Source organism: Neofelis nebulosa, chromosome 11 (assembly GCF_028018385.1).
Source record: "Neofelis nebulosa isolate mNeoNeb1 chromosome 11, mNeoNeb1.pri, whole genome shotgun sequence".
In the NCBI taxonomy this organism is placed as follows: Eukaryota; Metazoa; Chordata; class Mammalia; order Carnivora; family Felidae; genus Neofelis; species Neofelis nebulosa.
Window position 1 is genome coordinate 26,191,898 of NC_080792.1, and position 16,100 is coordinate 26,207,997.

General features: G+C 51.8%; 1 protein-coding gene across 10 annotated transcripts in view; it reads right to left on the minus strand.

Moving 5' to 3' along the window:
- Positions 1 to 16,100, minus strand: part of CTIF (cap binding complex dependent translation initiation factor) — a 294,493-nt gene that overhangs the window by 277,032 nt on the left and 1,361 nt on the right. The gene's annotated exons all lie outside the window — the stretch shown is intronic.

A 16,100-nucleotide genomic window follows, 5' to 3' on the forward strand; every position in this document is an offset into this window, starting at 1 on the left:
GGGAAGCCACTTGGTTGAAGGGCTACACTATAAAAGGGACTTTACACAAAACACTCACTATAACTGAGTTCAAACGAAACAAACAGGGTTTTATAAACATTTCCTTCTTCATCCCGCCACAAAAGACTGTGAAATCTTCAGTGAAGATGCGTGAAGGGAGAAGGTCTGTGAGAAGGAAAGATGCTCCCTTTCTGTGAGACCAGTGCTGGTGGTTCAACATGGCCCCCAGAACGTCTGACACTGTTCGCTTCAAGAAGCGGGATCTTTGTCCTTTACCCCCAAACGCAGACTCGGTGACCGCTTGACCGATGGCGACAACTTCACAACTGAGCCAGCGTCCAGTCCGGCCTGTAAGAAACTGGCAGCTGCTCCTTCCTGTTTCTTTGGGACATTCACTTTGGAACCCAGCCACCGCGCTCTGAGGAAGCCCGAGCAGCCCCACGGACGGAGAACAGCCGGCCTAACTCGCCAGCCACGGGAAGGAGCCATCTTGGAAGTGGCTCTGCGCCAGGGTCCAGGTTGAGCCGTCCCAGCTGACACCGGGTGGAGGCAGAGGCCAGCTGCACCTGTCGGGCACTGCCCAAATTGCAGACTCTTGAGCAGAAGAGAGGGCTGTTACCGTTTACGTCACTCAATTGTAGGGTGCTTTGTTACACGGCAACAGAAACTAGAACAGGCAGTAAACATCCACCATTTGCTCAGGTCACAAAGCTACTTGCTTCCACAGGTAACACAGGCAACTATTCTGTTGTTTGTTAGGAATTTGGGGGATGGGATGGGAAGGGCCCCTGATTTAACACCGTTATATTAATAAAGGAGTATGATATTGTGATTGATGATAAGAAATATAGATTCGGTCACCTACCGTTCCTAGCACAGAGTTCCTAAATCTCTTGGAATTTAAGAGAGAAAAAGGCGTCTTGTTATTCATAAGCCCCTTTCTGCCCAAAGAGGGTTTATGTTAATGAGGGAACTCTTGGAAAGCACCTAAGGATGGGGCAGGTTGCCAGGGAAATAACCACGTGATTAGAAAGTGGGAACTTTCAGTCCTACCCCCTGACCTCCGGGAAGGGAACAAGGGCTGGAGGTTGATCAGTGGCCAACAGCCAATGATTTGATCAATGGCGCCTATGTGATGAAGCGTCCCTAAAAACCTACAGGATGGGGTTCAGAGCGCTTCCAGTTGGTGGGCACATGAAGATTTGGGGAGAGTAGCATGCTCCTAGGGGGCATGGGAGCTCTTTGCTCTTTCTACATGCCTTGTCCTACGCATCTCTTCCGTTTGGCTGTTCCTGAGTTACATCCTTTTAGTTCTGTGAGCCGCTGTTAACAGATTAATCAAACCTAAGGAGTGGGGTCACTGGAACCTCCAATCTGTAGCCAGTCAGAGGCGTCTGAATTTGGTGTGTGCGTTGGGGGAAGGTGTCTTAAATGACTAAACCCTTAACCTGTGGGATCTCTGGGGCAGGGAAGGGGGTGTGTATATCTTGCAGGACTGAGCCCTTCTCCTGTGGGATCTGACCTTATCTCTGAGGCAAGGGGGTGTCTTGTAGGACTGAGCCCTTCTCCTGTGGGAGCTGATCTTATCTCCACGTAGACAGTGTCAGTATTGAGCTGAACTGCAGAATACCCAGCTGGCGTCAGAGAATCGTTTGGTGGTGGGGAAACCCCATACACACATCATATTGGGAACATAGGAGCTAAGATATTTGGGAGGAAACTAAAAAGAGAAAATACGTCTCAGGAGGTAGGGCCAATATATTTTATCACAAAAATCTTTTTGATTTGTATAAGCACATCAACAAATTTGAGAATGAGACCCTAGAGTCCCAATTCAGATCTAAGGTGACAATCGAGAGAAATCCTGATTTCAAATATTCAAATGCATATCCTGATTTTTGGTTCAGAAAATATGGTCACCGTTGCTCACAAGGCAGAAGAGACTATTCTGGCCTAAAAACGTTGAGTCCCATGTTACAAGCGGTGATCTCCACTTCAAGATAGATAGATAGATAGATAGATAGATAGATAGATAGATAGATAGATAGATATGAAATAAAACAAAACTATGACAGGTTTATTGGAACGAGTTAGATCTAAAATGTACCCCTTAGTTACCTCTAGACAAGAGTATTTATTATTGGTTGGGAAATGGATGTCAAATAGAACACTATTATAGCACATTAGGTGCTAAGATCTTTCCAACAATTAAATGTATTAACTGCCATTGTGCTAAAGTTATTCAGGTGCCAATTAAGAAGTTTCTGGTTATCTGGGCGCCTGGGTGGCTCCGTTGGTTCAGCATCAGACTCTTGGTTTTGGCTCAGGTCATGATCTTCTAGTTTGTGGGATCAAGCCCTGCATCGGGCTCTGTGCTGTCGAGAAACCTGCTTGGGATTCTCTCTCTCTCTCTCTCTCTCTCTCTCTCTCTCTCTCTCTCTCGTTCTGCCCCTCTCCCACTAGCACACACGTCCATGCTCTCTCTCTCAAAATAAATAAACTTTAAAAAAAGAGCAGTCTCTGGTTATCCAAATGCTGGATAACAGAAGTCATGGTTTAAAAGTCTAAATTTGTTGAAGCGCCTGGGTGGCTCAGTCGGTTAAGCGTCTGACTTCGGCTCAGGTCATGATCTCACGGTTCATGGGTTCGAGCCCTGCGTCAGGCTTTGTGCTGACAGCTCAGAGCCTGGAGCCTGTTTCAGATTCTGTGTCTGCCTCTCTCTCTGCCCCTCCCCCATTTGTGCTCTGTCTCACTCTGTCTCAAAAATAAATAAACATTAAAAAAAATTTTTTTAAGTCTAAATTTGCAAAAAAAGTCTAAATTTGCTTTTGAAAGAAACTGAAGACTACATAAAAGGGCTCTTTGCTTTAAAAAAATATGTACTAAGATTGTCTTTAGTTAATGACCATCTTTTGTGAATACAAATCACAATCATATATCTAAATGTTTCATATGAATAAATATTTAGGAACCCACATTTGTTACATGAGAAGAGGTAGCCTTGGGCTGAAATGGGACATGTATTATTCAAAACTGTCCTAATGCCAGGTGACATAAACCCAACCCAAACTTGCTTATGCAGTCTTTCCCACAATTCACCGCCTTGGAGTTGTCTGTCGTACTCGTCTGCCGGTTGTAATATTATTATTGACCCTGTCCTGACTTTTTATTAAACTTAGCGTCCTGTTAAGCAATAATGAAATCACAAGTTCCATGTACTAGCTTTTTTTTTCCTTTGGTGCACATTTAAATGTATAAAATTTTGTACAAGTTTCAATTTTTTTTTATAAGTCATAGATATTCAACTGAAAATCAGCCTATACGCCATCAGTAGTTCGAATGCCTTACTTTAAGGTATTGAAGTCGGCGGGGGGCGGGGGGGGGGCTGGTTACTGAATGGAGAACCAGCCCTTAATTTGTTTTCTCACTGGACAGTGTGCTATGTGACCTTGGCCAAATCACTTTGGTCTCTCTTGCCTCAATGTCCCCATTGGAAAAAGCACATTAGCCCTGCCAATTCCCCAGCCAGTTCCCAAGAACACCAAGAATAATAACTGGGTGGCTCAGTCTATTGAACATCTGACTCTTGGTTTCAGCTCAGGTCAACATCTTGTGGTTCATGGGTCAGAGCCTCGCATCAGGCTCTGAGCCAACGGGGTGGATCCTGCCTGGGATTCTCTCTCTCTCCCTTTCTCTCTCTCTCTTTCTCAAAAAAATAAATAAATGAATAACAAATAAAGAGAATAATAACCCTTGATGCGGCCGACAACAGCACAGACCACGTGATAACGGACAGTCGCGTCCATAGCAATCAGGCCTGCTCTGTGTCCATTCACCCACTGGGACCTGAGGGCCTCTTCTCGGCCCTGAATGCTAGAGTCAGAGCTTGGGATTCTGGAACTATGGAGGTCATAAGCAAGCCGTGGGGGAACTAGAAACTTGACACTTAGTACTTTTCTGGTTCTGAAATCCATTACAGATACGTTAAGTAAACTTGCCTCTAATGAGGTCACTAAAATCACTAAAGCCCTATGAGGACAGACCAGGAGCTGGGCTATCGGAGGTTAAAACCAGGTCCCTGAGAGTGCCCACAGGCAGCCCAGCCAACCTCCTTCCTGTTCTTATGCCCCATCTTCAGCCTGCAGAACCCTGGAACGATGCCATCCCGCTGTCCTCGCCTTATCCTCACCTGCCATCTACCTGGGTCAAACGGGATGTGGAAACAAGAGCAGGCTAAGGATGCAGCAGTCTTTGGCTCAACCTGGGCTCCCCAGCTTCTGCCGCCGTGGCTGGTATCTCTCCGGCATGAATAAGGCCGCAGTAGGCCACGTTTGTTTCACCCAGAGGAAGGAAACACATTAAATCACTCCCCAGCAACACTTACCCCAAACGGTTCAAGGGATCTAACTCAAAGCCCACCTCCTTAAAAGATCGAGAATGGGCCCTGGCACGGGGAGGAGATAATTTCCACCTTATTGAAAAAATTAATTCTGGGGGAGCCTGGGTGGCTCAGTCAGTTGAGCGTCTGACTTTGGCTCAAGTCATGATCTTGCGGTCTGTGACTTCGAACCCCACGTCGGGCTCTGTGCTGACGGCTCAGAGCCTGGAGCCTGCTTCGGATTCTGTGTCTCCCTCTCTCTCTGCTCTTCCCCTGCTCGTGCTCTGTCTCTCAATATAAACATTAAAAGAATTTTTTTTTGAAAGAAAAAGTTAATTTTGTAGGGAAGGAGCAAACTGCCATGCCAGAGGTCCAAATGGCCAAGTCGGGCCGACCCAGGGCTGCCACCTTAGGTGTGGGCAGAGGCCAAGGATGACCTCAGAGGGATTTTTCCTTTCCTGTGCCAGGCCACGCTGAGCACATAATCCCTACCTCTGGCACTGGGCCTGGCACTGAGAACCTCAGAGTGAGACGATCAGGGGTGTTAGATACTTTCTCATCCAATCCCTGAGGTTACTGAGAGAAAACATCCAGATGTGATGTGCCCACGGTCACCCAGGTCACTAGTGGCAGACCCGAGACCAGTGACCTTGTCAGATCACTGCCAGGAAACCTCAGCCGAGCCTGTCAATCTCTGCGTGTGATACTTCAGAGGCACCATGAGAGCAAAATTGACTAAACCACCTATTAGCTGTGTGACTGAGGGTAAATTACTTAACCTCTCTGTGCCCTCATTTTCTCAATGATAAAAGAGAGGGTGTGGAGGCTAATTAAGATAACCCAAGTAAAGTGCTCCCTAAGCAATTATCACTCACAAATGTCAGGTTTTTAAAGTTATTGTTAAATTGCCCGAAGGGTTTTGGGAGAAATACCGCCTGTCCCATCCCTGGGTTGACAGACAGTCTCCCCTGCTGCCCAAACACAGCCGCTCACAGAGAAAAGTCCGGGTTTTGGAGCCACACGCCTGGAGTTGTCTAGCCTGGATGAGAAACATTTATTTTCTCACAGTTTGAGAGGCTAGAAGTCTGAGATTCAGATCAGCACGCTGGTTTCTTCTGAGTCCTCTCTCCTTGGCTTGCAGATGGCTGCCTCCTCCCTGGGTCCTCACCTCCCAGATGTCCTGTCTCCCCTGTGTCCTTATCGCCTCTTCTTTTAAGGGTACCAGTCGTGTTGGTTTAGGGCTCGCCCACAGGACCTCCTTTTACCTTAATTATCCCTTTAAGGGTCTTTTCTCCAAATACAGTCACATTCAAGGTACTGGGGGGGGGGGGGCGGTGACAACTCAACCCCTAACAGCAGGGTGGATTACCTTTCTTCCTCTTCAGGAAGGATTATGCAGAGAGCCATAAATGCTCATCCGAGCACCATGCCGTGCCACGATCCACTGGTCTTAAATCTGGAGAGATGGCCAAAATGAGCAAGCTGCCTCTCCTCACTCTGCAAATATGTACTTTGCTTGAAAAAAATGTTTTTTCATGGAGCACGGACCCTGTGGCAGGCCGTATGAGCTATCCGCAGATGACTCAGACTAGGACAGTATTGAGGTGCTTATGATCTCAGAGAACAGATCAGATGAGGCGCCAAGGGATGATGGGAGTGATGGCAAGGGCTAAGTGCCCTAAAGATTCACAGACCAAGCGCTGGGGTGGAGGGGAGGACAAAACTGACCAGATGAGTGGAGTGTGAAAGAGCTCTGCAGGGATGGATTTGCCCCAGGGGACAGGGCAGGCAGCCACAGCCCAGGCTGTTCATCTGGATGAAGGGGACAGCGGTCCGGGGAGAGGAAGACAGCGTCCTCCACTAGGGCCGGAGTTCCGAACCAGCACAGGCAAGAGAACTGACTCTGCAGGACCAAAGGTATCCATGCCACACTAAGGAGCAATTTCCTCTTTCAGCCTCACAGCTACTCTCAAAGGTGACCGCTGTCTACCATGGACCGGCCGGAGCCTCAGCCCCTCAGGCATCTCTAGCCCTGCTGTCTGGGCCACCAGAAACATAGGTTCCCCGCCTCTGGACAATTCTGTCCGCCAGGGTTCTCTGCCTGGCCCTCGTGGTGGGAAAGGAGAGGGGCTCTTCGGGGGGAGGGGGCACAGAACGCAGCTACTGAGGCCACGCAGAAGGCATCGCGGGACATCCGGGGTCCTAAGCCCCAACAGTCCCCATGGGTTAAGAGATAATAATTACTAGGAAAGGCAAAACGATAGTGAAAGGAAGCAGATCAGTTGCCAGAGCCAGGGGGTGCATTTTTTTATGACTTCAATCATATTGAGGTATAAACTATTATTTCTCAATAAGGGCTGACAACCCCCCAAATAAGGAAATAAAATCATATTTTTAATTTGTTAGGGCAAACGTTAATCAGTACTCACCTGACCATCACTCTCCTCCCCTTGCAAGCAGCCTCACCTCTTCCTGTAGATGAGGCAGAAGGCACCAAGACTTGCTCTCAGCCTCCGTGGAGCTGAGGCAGGAGCATTAACACATTTCCCTTCAATGGGACTTGCTAGAAATTCTAGCACGGGGGTTCTGAGGAAGGTTGCCATGCTTGATAAATTCAAACACAAGGAGAAACTCACTTTCCTGCCCGCCCTCAGATACAGTTACATGAGAACGTGACGTATGGAGCAGGGGCAGCCGTGCTCCATGACCTGAGCCGAAATCAAGAGTCGGACAACTGAGCCACCCAGGCGCCCCTAAACACCTTGTTTTTGAAGCCCTGTCAGTCCAGTGTTCTTTTGCCTGTAGCCAAAAACATCCTACAAGCCAGGTGGTTTTCATCTGTCCAAACTTGCACCTCCAACCCCAAAACCGAGATCGCGGTGAAATGGATCACAGAACCTTGCAGGTGTTAACGGAGGCCCAGCAGCATGTCGAGTCCCCAGTCCCCACGGAAGGTGCTTTCCTCTCTAGCCCCTAAGCAAACTGGGGCAACAGCTGCCTTTTCTCTGCAGGCGCTGCCCTCCATCATCCTATACATCCAACATCCTACAGTATAAATGACCCATCAGAGCCAGGTGTGACCCACGCATACATCCCCGGTCCGTGTGGCCATAAGCCCCCACTGGCACAGGGATGGCCTCGTTTGTGTCTACATCCCAACAGGATTATTATTAGCACGCCTTTCACTCTCAAAAGTGTCTGCATGTGGACCAAAGATTATCGTCGCCCTGTGTGGGCTACTTCAGCCCACTTTTCTTTCTCCTTACCCAGTACTCCCCACATTACGTGAATACGAGGCCATTCCGTCTTCTCCACCAGGACGAAGACAGAAGCGGAGACCCTGCCACGTTCCCCGAAATCATCCATCCCACGGCAGGTGCCTGATGCACATCTGCTAAACCAAACCGAATGTTAACGGAGGTAAGAGTCTTAAGCTGAGAGGTTCGAGGCAAACCGGGAGAATGTGAGCATAAGGAACAACTTCTGGAGGAGGAAGAGGAGAAACTGGGTGCTTTCCCAGAGTCCCTCACTCTCACCACTGGGCCCTGTCCACGTAGGGTGCTGTGTGAAAACGGCAGTGCTTACGTGGACACCCGGCCGGCCGGCACAACCTCGCTGCTCAGGCAACTCGTGCTCCTCATAACTCAACACGGAACCCAGAGACCCCAACCATCCCGCACAGGCAAAGGGGCAGAAGGCCTTGTTCTACCAGAGACACCCAGGGCCGGGCAGACAGCCCCCAAGGCAGATACGCTCCAGCTCCAAGAAACACTCCGATTGTGAATACCCTCCTATTTGGTGACACTCCAAGATGTGGCTTCTCCAGCCGACGCTTTCTTCGTGTCACGGTTCAAACTCCTAAGCATCTCAGCTAAGGACCCACGAATATGGCAAAGGCCTGTGGCTTCTCAGCTAGTGGTGAGATCATGACATTGCCTGGAGGCAGGCCCTAAAAGGGAATGGCATTGGGAATGTCAGCCCCACCCACTCCGGATGGAACCACACACATTCTTTCGGAATAACTTTGGGGCTCAACTGTCGCAACGACCCTTAGGCATGTCCACGTCTCTGCCTCTCTGTCTCCCTCCCCCCTCACAGAAGTTACTTGTACTTAGCGAGGCGCACAGAGAACGCCTAGCACTGTGTGCCCAGCACATAATAGACACTTGATAAACATCAGCTCCCTGCATCCGATTCCGGAGTCACTTAGACGCTGAAATGGATCCTGGGTGCTGGAGGAAGGAACTCGCAGTGTGTGCTTTCTCCCATAAGCACTGAGCCAAAGCTTCTCAGAACTTCTACATCACAGACTTTGCCTATGCAGCCAGCTCAGCTAATATCACACCCATCTGCAAAAACTCCCTCTCTGCTCAGTAAGTTAGAAGGCGAATTGGCTGGATGCTTTCTCACAGAATCAGAGCTTGACAAATTAAGGCCCTTCCAGTGGAAGCCAACGGGATGGTGAGAGGCCTGGAAAACATCTCTTATAACAGCCAAAGGGGTGATGGGGGGGGGGTGGGGAATGGGCAGTGTGCTCCTTGACACTTATATAAGGCCTTTCCAGCAGCAAAAGCCTTCGAATGAGGGAAGGGGCTGCCTCACAGAGCAGTATGCTCCTGGTCGAAGAAAGCACTGGAAAAAGTGCCGAGATAGTCAGGGTTCCCAGATTCCCACACCAGCTAGGAGATGGACTGGGTAACTGAAAGGCGTCTCCAAGTTTACAGGAACACCAGAAACCTGGGCGTGGGGGAGACGATGCGGTGCATGGTCTGGGGGACCAGTGGCAGTTAGAATCTGCGGAGGGCACGCTTAGGGGGAACCCAGACTAAAGCCTTTGTGAGGACTTGTCCTGACTAAATGGCAGGGGAGAACATTCTGGTCTTCCTGGACGGGCTTGTCTACAGGCTTCTGCTAAGAGATAAGGCCGTGGGGCAGGAAGAGCCCTTCACAGCCCTGCACCCACCTCCCAAAGTATGTAGTCATCTCAGAAAGGTTCCCATTGGGGCCTCTCTCCTCCTCCTTCTCACTCACTCACTCAGGCCACCTGGGTCCTTCAGCATCTCTCCAAAGCGGAGGAGACTCAAGTCAGTGAAGGGTGAGGAGTCCCAGAACCTTCCTGGTGCCCCTGGGAGTTTAGAGCCATGGGATGGGGGCCCCTGGCCCCTGGAGGCTTTATATGCTAACCCCTCCTCTTGGGGACTCTAGACCACATTTGTCGTGGACATCCAAAGCCCTGACAGGCCTGAGGTATTGTCGATTTTTCCCCACGCCAAATCCAGGCCAAGACTGCCAAGCTCCCCCTCCCCCACTTCCATGCCAACTGGCTGACATCTAGTCCATCCTTTTCTCCAAGCCTGCAAACCTCTGCAGGGGCAGAGGGCCTCTGCTGGGGAGGGCCTTCTGTCGCAACTCCCGTCTCGTCTCCTCTTGTCAGAGCTCAACCCCCTTGGTTCTGAGACCAGTAACTGCCCCTCACACCCCCACAACCACCCTCACCCCCCAGGACCGGCCTAGCCTAAGTGCAAGCTGACTGTCCCCACTCACTTTGGAGTTCCCTGGGGATTTCCCTTACATTCTATGAGCTCAGCTCTTCTTTGAAAGGGTGCTAGTTATATTTCATACAGCGTTTCTAGGTGCCTGGTAACTGGAAGATTTTCAAGATGTTCACTCCACTATGGTGCTAAACACGTTCTCACTCAGTGCTGGGATACCCTCTTTGGACTTGCTCGCGGGAACCGTCCCTGGCTGACCTCCCACCCCAGACACCGAAGTCTGGCCGCATCCCTGCAGATGCACCCATGTCGGTGGGACACCTACCAAGTGCCAGGCACGATCTCAGGCCCTAAAGATTCAAAGCTGCAAGCACTGAGCTCTGCCTAAAACGCATCGGCCCTCTAAAAATGCGCTGCGGCAGGAAGAGAAGTCTCTGCGACTGACGTTCTCCTATTGAAATCGTACTCTACTATTTGCGCAGGTCTCGAAAGCTTCTTCGTGGCTTCATGCATCCACATCTGGGAGCAGCTAGGCTGCCCGGCCCTCCCTGCCCTTGGCTCACGGCCCGAGCGCCTGGGACAGGGCTCCGCTCACCACGGCTGTGAAATATGAAAACGCTTCTCCCCCAACTCCAAAGGCTCCCAGCTGAAGCCTGCTCTCAGCTGCCGCGGGATTCTGCCAGCTGGGCCTCCGCATGACACAGCATCCCCGCCCGCCCCGGGCTGCAGCGGCTGGGCCCGGCGTGACAAAGGATTCTCTGACAATGGGAGGAAGAGGTCTTTCATTGTCTACCGGGGTCACACTCCGCAGCGGAGCTTCCTCACTCCCCGAACTGTAGCTCCCCGCCCCCACCCCTCCCTTGGGCTGCTCCCCTGCGCCCGGTGCGGTCAAGCCCGGCTCCACTGGCCTCACCTACCAGCCATTCAAATTCAACACGTCCGACAGCGAGCTCACGCGGTCCTCCCCCTCACCCCAACCTCAGCAGACGTGCTGAGCTCCGGGCCACAAGTTCGCACCCGGGGAGAGGCTGTGAGGCCTCTGTCAGTGAGGCCAGAGAGCCGGGAGGGAGTCGCGGGAACTTCTCCTTTATTCCTCAAAGCTAAGCAACCACTGCAGACTTTAGTCCCCAAATGTTTGCAATGTATAACCTTCCCTCCATCCCCCTACACGAGGCCCTGGCTCCAGGCCTTATCCCCTGCGACTTGATACTGGATGGAACCTGTCATTGCCTCACTGGCCCAGTGGCCTCCTGGCTCCAGATCGCATTCCCTCCTGAACCACAGCAGCATGCCTCCGTTCGGCTTCGGGCCCCGTCCACCACGCTCCTCCTGTAGTCTAGAAGCCAAGGTCCTGGGCCGGGCTCACGAAACTCCTGTCTGCCTCTCCACCTTTGAACTTGACCTTGCTGCTGCAATCCCTTCCTTTGCCCAGACAGCCTCAGACCTCTCCTCCTAAGCACACGCTGTTCCTTACCCCTTCTAGCTCCTCTCCAGGCTAATTTCTTTTCATCCATTCGCTTTCCGTGCCTGTGTTGTCTCCCTTCGGAAGCCCTCCCTGATCTGAGGCTTGAACAGGCACCCCTTGACCGTGCTACTCAGAACTTTCTCAACCACTGTGCTCACCACACATATTTCTCCTTTACCATTTTTGAGCCATCGCCCCAACTGAAAACCTATTCTAGGTCCGCCACGACCTCAGACCTACTCCCAAATTCACCTCTTCCACAAAATCATCTCAGCTGGCCCCAGTCCACATGTTAGTGCCATGAAGACCGCCTCCCATACTTTATCCATCCCATCCCTGAGTAAGTTAGTCAGCACTTGGGGCTGACTCCATGCTGGATATGAGCCGACAGTGGACATAAAAAGCTCTAGAAACCTGGCAGCACTCCACTCACAAAACTGTAATGATGATGTGACACGATGTGACATCCTAGCCCTAGGTGCTGAGTTTGAAGTCTGAAGACCTGGGTTCAGATCCCTGTTCTACAACTTACAACTCCCCCGTGACTTGGCGTGTCACTAACCATAGAGGCTCAGAGGCCTCGTATGCAAAATGGGAATAATGCTAACAGCTCCGCGGGGCTAAGATAAAAGGCAGATGCTATCCCTGGTGGGAAATACTTTGCAAACTATAAACCCAAATCAAGTGCAGCGGCCACTGCCCAGCAACCCCCTATCCACCCCCACCACCCCCACCAGGAGTTCCTGTCCGTACTTGAGTAGGGTGGGAGGGCAAATGAAATCTGTGAGTCCCCTTCCTAGAAAAATGCTCATGTATGCCAGCTTTGCAAACACTTTCGGGACCTAAGGACCCGGCCAAGGGAAGGGACTAAACTGAAGTGCACTGGAAAGCCCCCAGGCCTGCCACTTCTCACAAATATATGCCCTCATCCAGATTCCTGGATGCCGAAGATGAAAGACAGGGCAGGGAAGGGCAGTCTCAAAGGAAAGGAAGTTCAAGACTAAGAGAGGGCTTCCAGAGCCTTTCCCAGAACCAGAGGAAATAGAGAAGATGTAGCATTCTCTCTGGCAAGTAAGAACCCCGCTTTTTTCAGAAGGCACAGAAAAAGAAGATTGAACGAGGTATCAAAATCTGGAATTTCTTGTCCAACTCTGCCAAGGGCTCCTGGTGACTTTGGGCACGTCATTTCACCTCGCTAGGTTTCGGGGCCTTCACACAGACATCAGCTTATTAGGAGGGCCCGTCCCAGCTCTGGGTGCCTAGGATCCGAAGACCTATCTGTTTCCCCCCTGTTCTGAATCACAGCTTTGGCCTGGGTTTAATTCAGAAATAAGAGGCAGAGGTCGATAGCCAGCACGGTGATAATTCAGGGAGAAGGCCCCCATCACAGCGCTGTTCTAAATTGTGTGCAGGATGAGGCAGGAGGGCAGGAGAGTAAAGCCTGAATGTGAACAACTGAGCTCAGGTGACCGTGAGTCGGCCGTGAGGCTGAGAGGTAGAGGATCCCCCCCGAAAAGAGCATCGAAAGAAGACGCCACGTTTATCGGGTAAGCTATGCAGAAATGCCACCACATTTGGAAAATGCCCAAAAGCTGCGATTTGCCCGTCTGTTTGAGCCTCCTGTTCTCTCTCTGGGCTCAGGATTCTCTCTCCATCCTACCTACCACCTCCTGCTTCCTCCTTCATCATCTGAACTGCAAACAACAGAACCTTAAAACAAGGGCAGTGAACCCCAAAACCGAGATGAAAGTGGAGGACAGTGTCAGGGACCCCAGAAGCGAGGTGGGGAACGAACAGATACGAAGCAGACTCACGTTAAAACATCTACACAGACCTGTAAGACAGAAACTACTAAACCCAGGAAGGGCCTGAGTGAGACCTTGACCAAAGCCACAGTGCATCACTGAAGATAGCCTACCCCAGCCCATCACAGCCCGGCAGAGCTGGGGCAGGACCAGGGAGAAGAACTTGTCAGCTCCTCACTGCCCAGCAGAGTAATCTGGTGGTTAACTTTAGGGTCATTTCCCACTAGCTGCCTAACGTCCACATCAGGACATACCTCCAGGCCCACCTGGGAGGTTACAAAAAGCCCAAAGTCCAGGGTAACAAGGGGCAGAAAGCCCTTCTTCCTCTGTTGCTCCCTCCTGCTTTTGCTCTAGAATTGGAACTGGCATCAGGAGTCACTTCCAACCAACATATGTGAAATTGACTAAGTCCCAGGGTGAGTGCTCTAAAGTATTTATGATTTGTTCTCTCCCGTAGGCTGTGAGTCACTCGTTTTATTGCATTACAACTTAGCTGTTTCTACTATACTATCTCTGTGTGCCCCAAACAGAGTACAGTATCTAGCCCAAGGTAGGTGCTCAATAAACATATGCTGGACTTAAAATCCTACATTTATCTCCACAGATAGAATAGGTTTCTGGCAGGCAGGGACTGTATGTTCAACTTCCTTTGCATGCATTTGAAGATACAGAAACATGGAGGTGCTCAGTCTATATTTGTGAATGAATGGTTGATTAGTTGGCCAAACCTGGTAACTCTCCAGGCTGGGTCTGAGAACCTTCCTGTACACGAACTCTTCAAAGTACCTACAGGCATGTGGGAGCTTTTTGCTCTTTTCAGGGCTTCCCTATCCCTGGGGATGCAGGGGGCAGGGAAAAGTATCACCCGGGATGAACCCTGGGCTTCTCAGGGATCTACACGTTAAACCAATGGTTTTGAAATCAGTACCTAAAGAATAAACGTTGGACTCAATAAGGACACTGGATCCATGAACAACACACCCAAACACACCCATACGAATACAGACATGCGTTGCATAAACATGTATGCCATATGTATTTATTATATGCAGGTGTGATTCTGGTATAATGGATGTATCAAAGCTGATAACCTTTCACCATTAGCAAATTTTCAGATGCGTAATAACCAGCAATGCAAACTTCTGTCTTTAATGACTATTCTCATGAGGTCTGGTGGCAAATAAAAAGTGTTTTGACAAAGAATAAATACCATTATAATTTACCCCCTTTCTGAGGCTCAGGACTTCCTGGGGAGCCAAGACCTACTCTCAAAAAAACCTCAAACACAGATACCAAAAAAATGGCCATTATTTAAATTAAAAGCCATAGGCTGCGAAGAGAAATTACAGGATCACAGAGAGGGGGGGAAAGTAGCCCTTCCCCACTGAGGGGCCCTGGGGGACTCATGGCACTTTTTGAGCCTCAGTGTGCTCACCTGTAAAATGGGGTTACTACCCGCCTACATCACAGAACCCTGCTAAGAAATTGTGATGATTCAAGGGTAGGGGGAAACGCTCTGTAAAGTCAAACAAACACGCTATTTACAGCAATCTGTTAATCACCGATGACACCTTACCCCAGAATGCGTTACAAAATTACTGCCTACCAGCGTACATTATCTAGGACAGTCACTTGACACAGCAGAGGAGACGATCTGTGTGTAAATCGAATCCTGTTTCAAATACTCAAAGGGAGTTTCCTCAGGCAACCCGAGTGCGTCCTGTGGGGGGACTGCACCGCTAACGTTTGTTCGGTGCATTCTGTTCCTGTACAATTGGGTTTTCTTGAAAGCCTGGCAATTTCCTCGCGCTGGCTGAGCATGCTCGAAGCCGGGATTCCTGAGGTTTTCGGCTCAGACCCCGGGCCGGGCAGGAGGAACCGGGCCCGGACAGCCCGCGGCCCCTCCCCGTGCTCTGGGCGGCTCCTTCCTCTCTCCTCCAGCTTCGGCGGCGGCGCTCGTGCTGTGTCACTTTCGCCCTCCCGAGACTCCAGCCGCCGCGGGGCCCGCAGTTCCACCGGCTTCTTCCCAGTGCGCGCCCGCCCCTAGCCCAGGAGATAATCCCCCCGGCCTCAGGGACCCAGAAAGCGACAGCGGCGGAGGCGGGCGGGCAAGCAGGGCAGCCGGGTAGCAGCGCAGGCAGCAGCGCCCGGCTGGGCCGGGGCCGGGGCCGGCGCCGGGCGGGCAGGGCAGCCTCCGGCCCCCACGGTCTCCAGGACGAAAAACTGGAAGGGGGTGCGCAGGGCGCGCTCGTTCTGTCCGGGGCCCGCGAGGCAGAGGCCGGCGCGCGCGCACGCGCACCCACAGAGCGCCCCGGAGCAAGGGTCAACCCGAGCGTGTTGGGAGGGTCGGGGGCGGCGACACGCGCGCGCCCGCGGCCCCTCCCAGCCCTGCACCCCACCGGCCGAGCAGGCTGCCAGCCCGGCGGGTCAGGGGGCGTCGGGGACGCGGAGGGACGCAAGGCTTGTCTCCCGCGCCACCGCGCGCCCGGAACTCCCTCGCCAACCCCGCACACACGCAACTGCAGGGGCTCCCGGGTGGTACAGCCGCAGGACCCCTTGTCCAAGTAACCCGGCGCGCGCGTGCGCGGACACACACGACCAGGAGCCCAACTGGGACCACGAGGGGGCTGGCGGAACGATTCACCGGGTAGTCGGGCCCACGCGTGTCCCCACTACACCGCGGTCTGTCCCCCCCCCACGCCCCGCCCCCCCCCATACGTGCCAGAGCGGTGTGTACACACACAAACAGCTGGGCGGGGGAGGCGACGCCTCGCTCCTCCGGTAGGGACACACAGGCCGCCGCCAGCCATCCCTCCCCTTTACACGCCGCACCCCCTCCCGGCTCACACCTGCCCCCCAGCCTCAACCCCGAAAACTCTACGAAACCCAAGAACCAACGCCGACCCCCAATTGTCTTTTAACGTCAGTGGAAAGACATAACCCAAGTCACACCCGCCGTC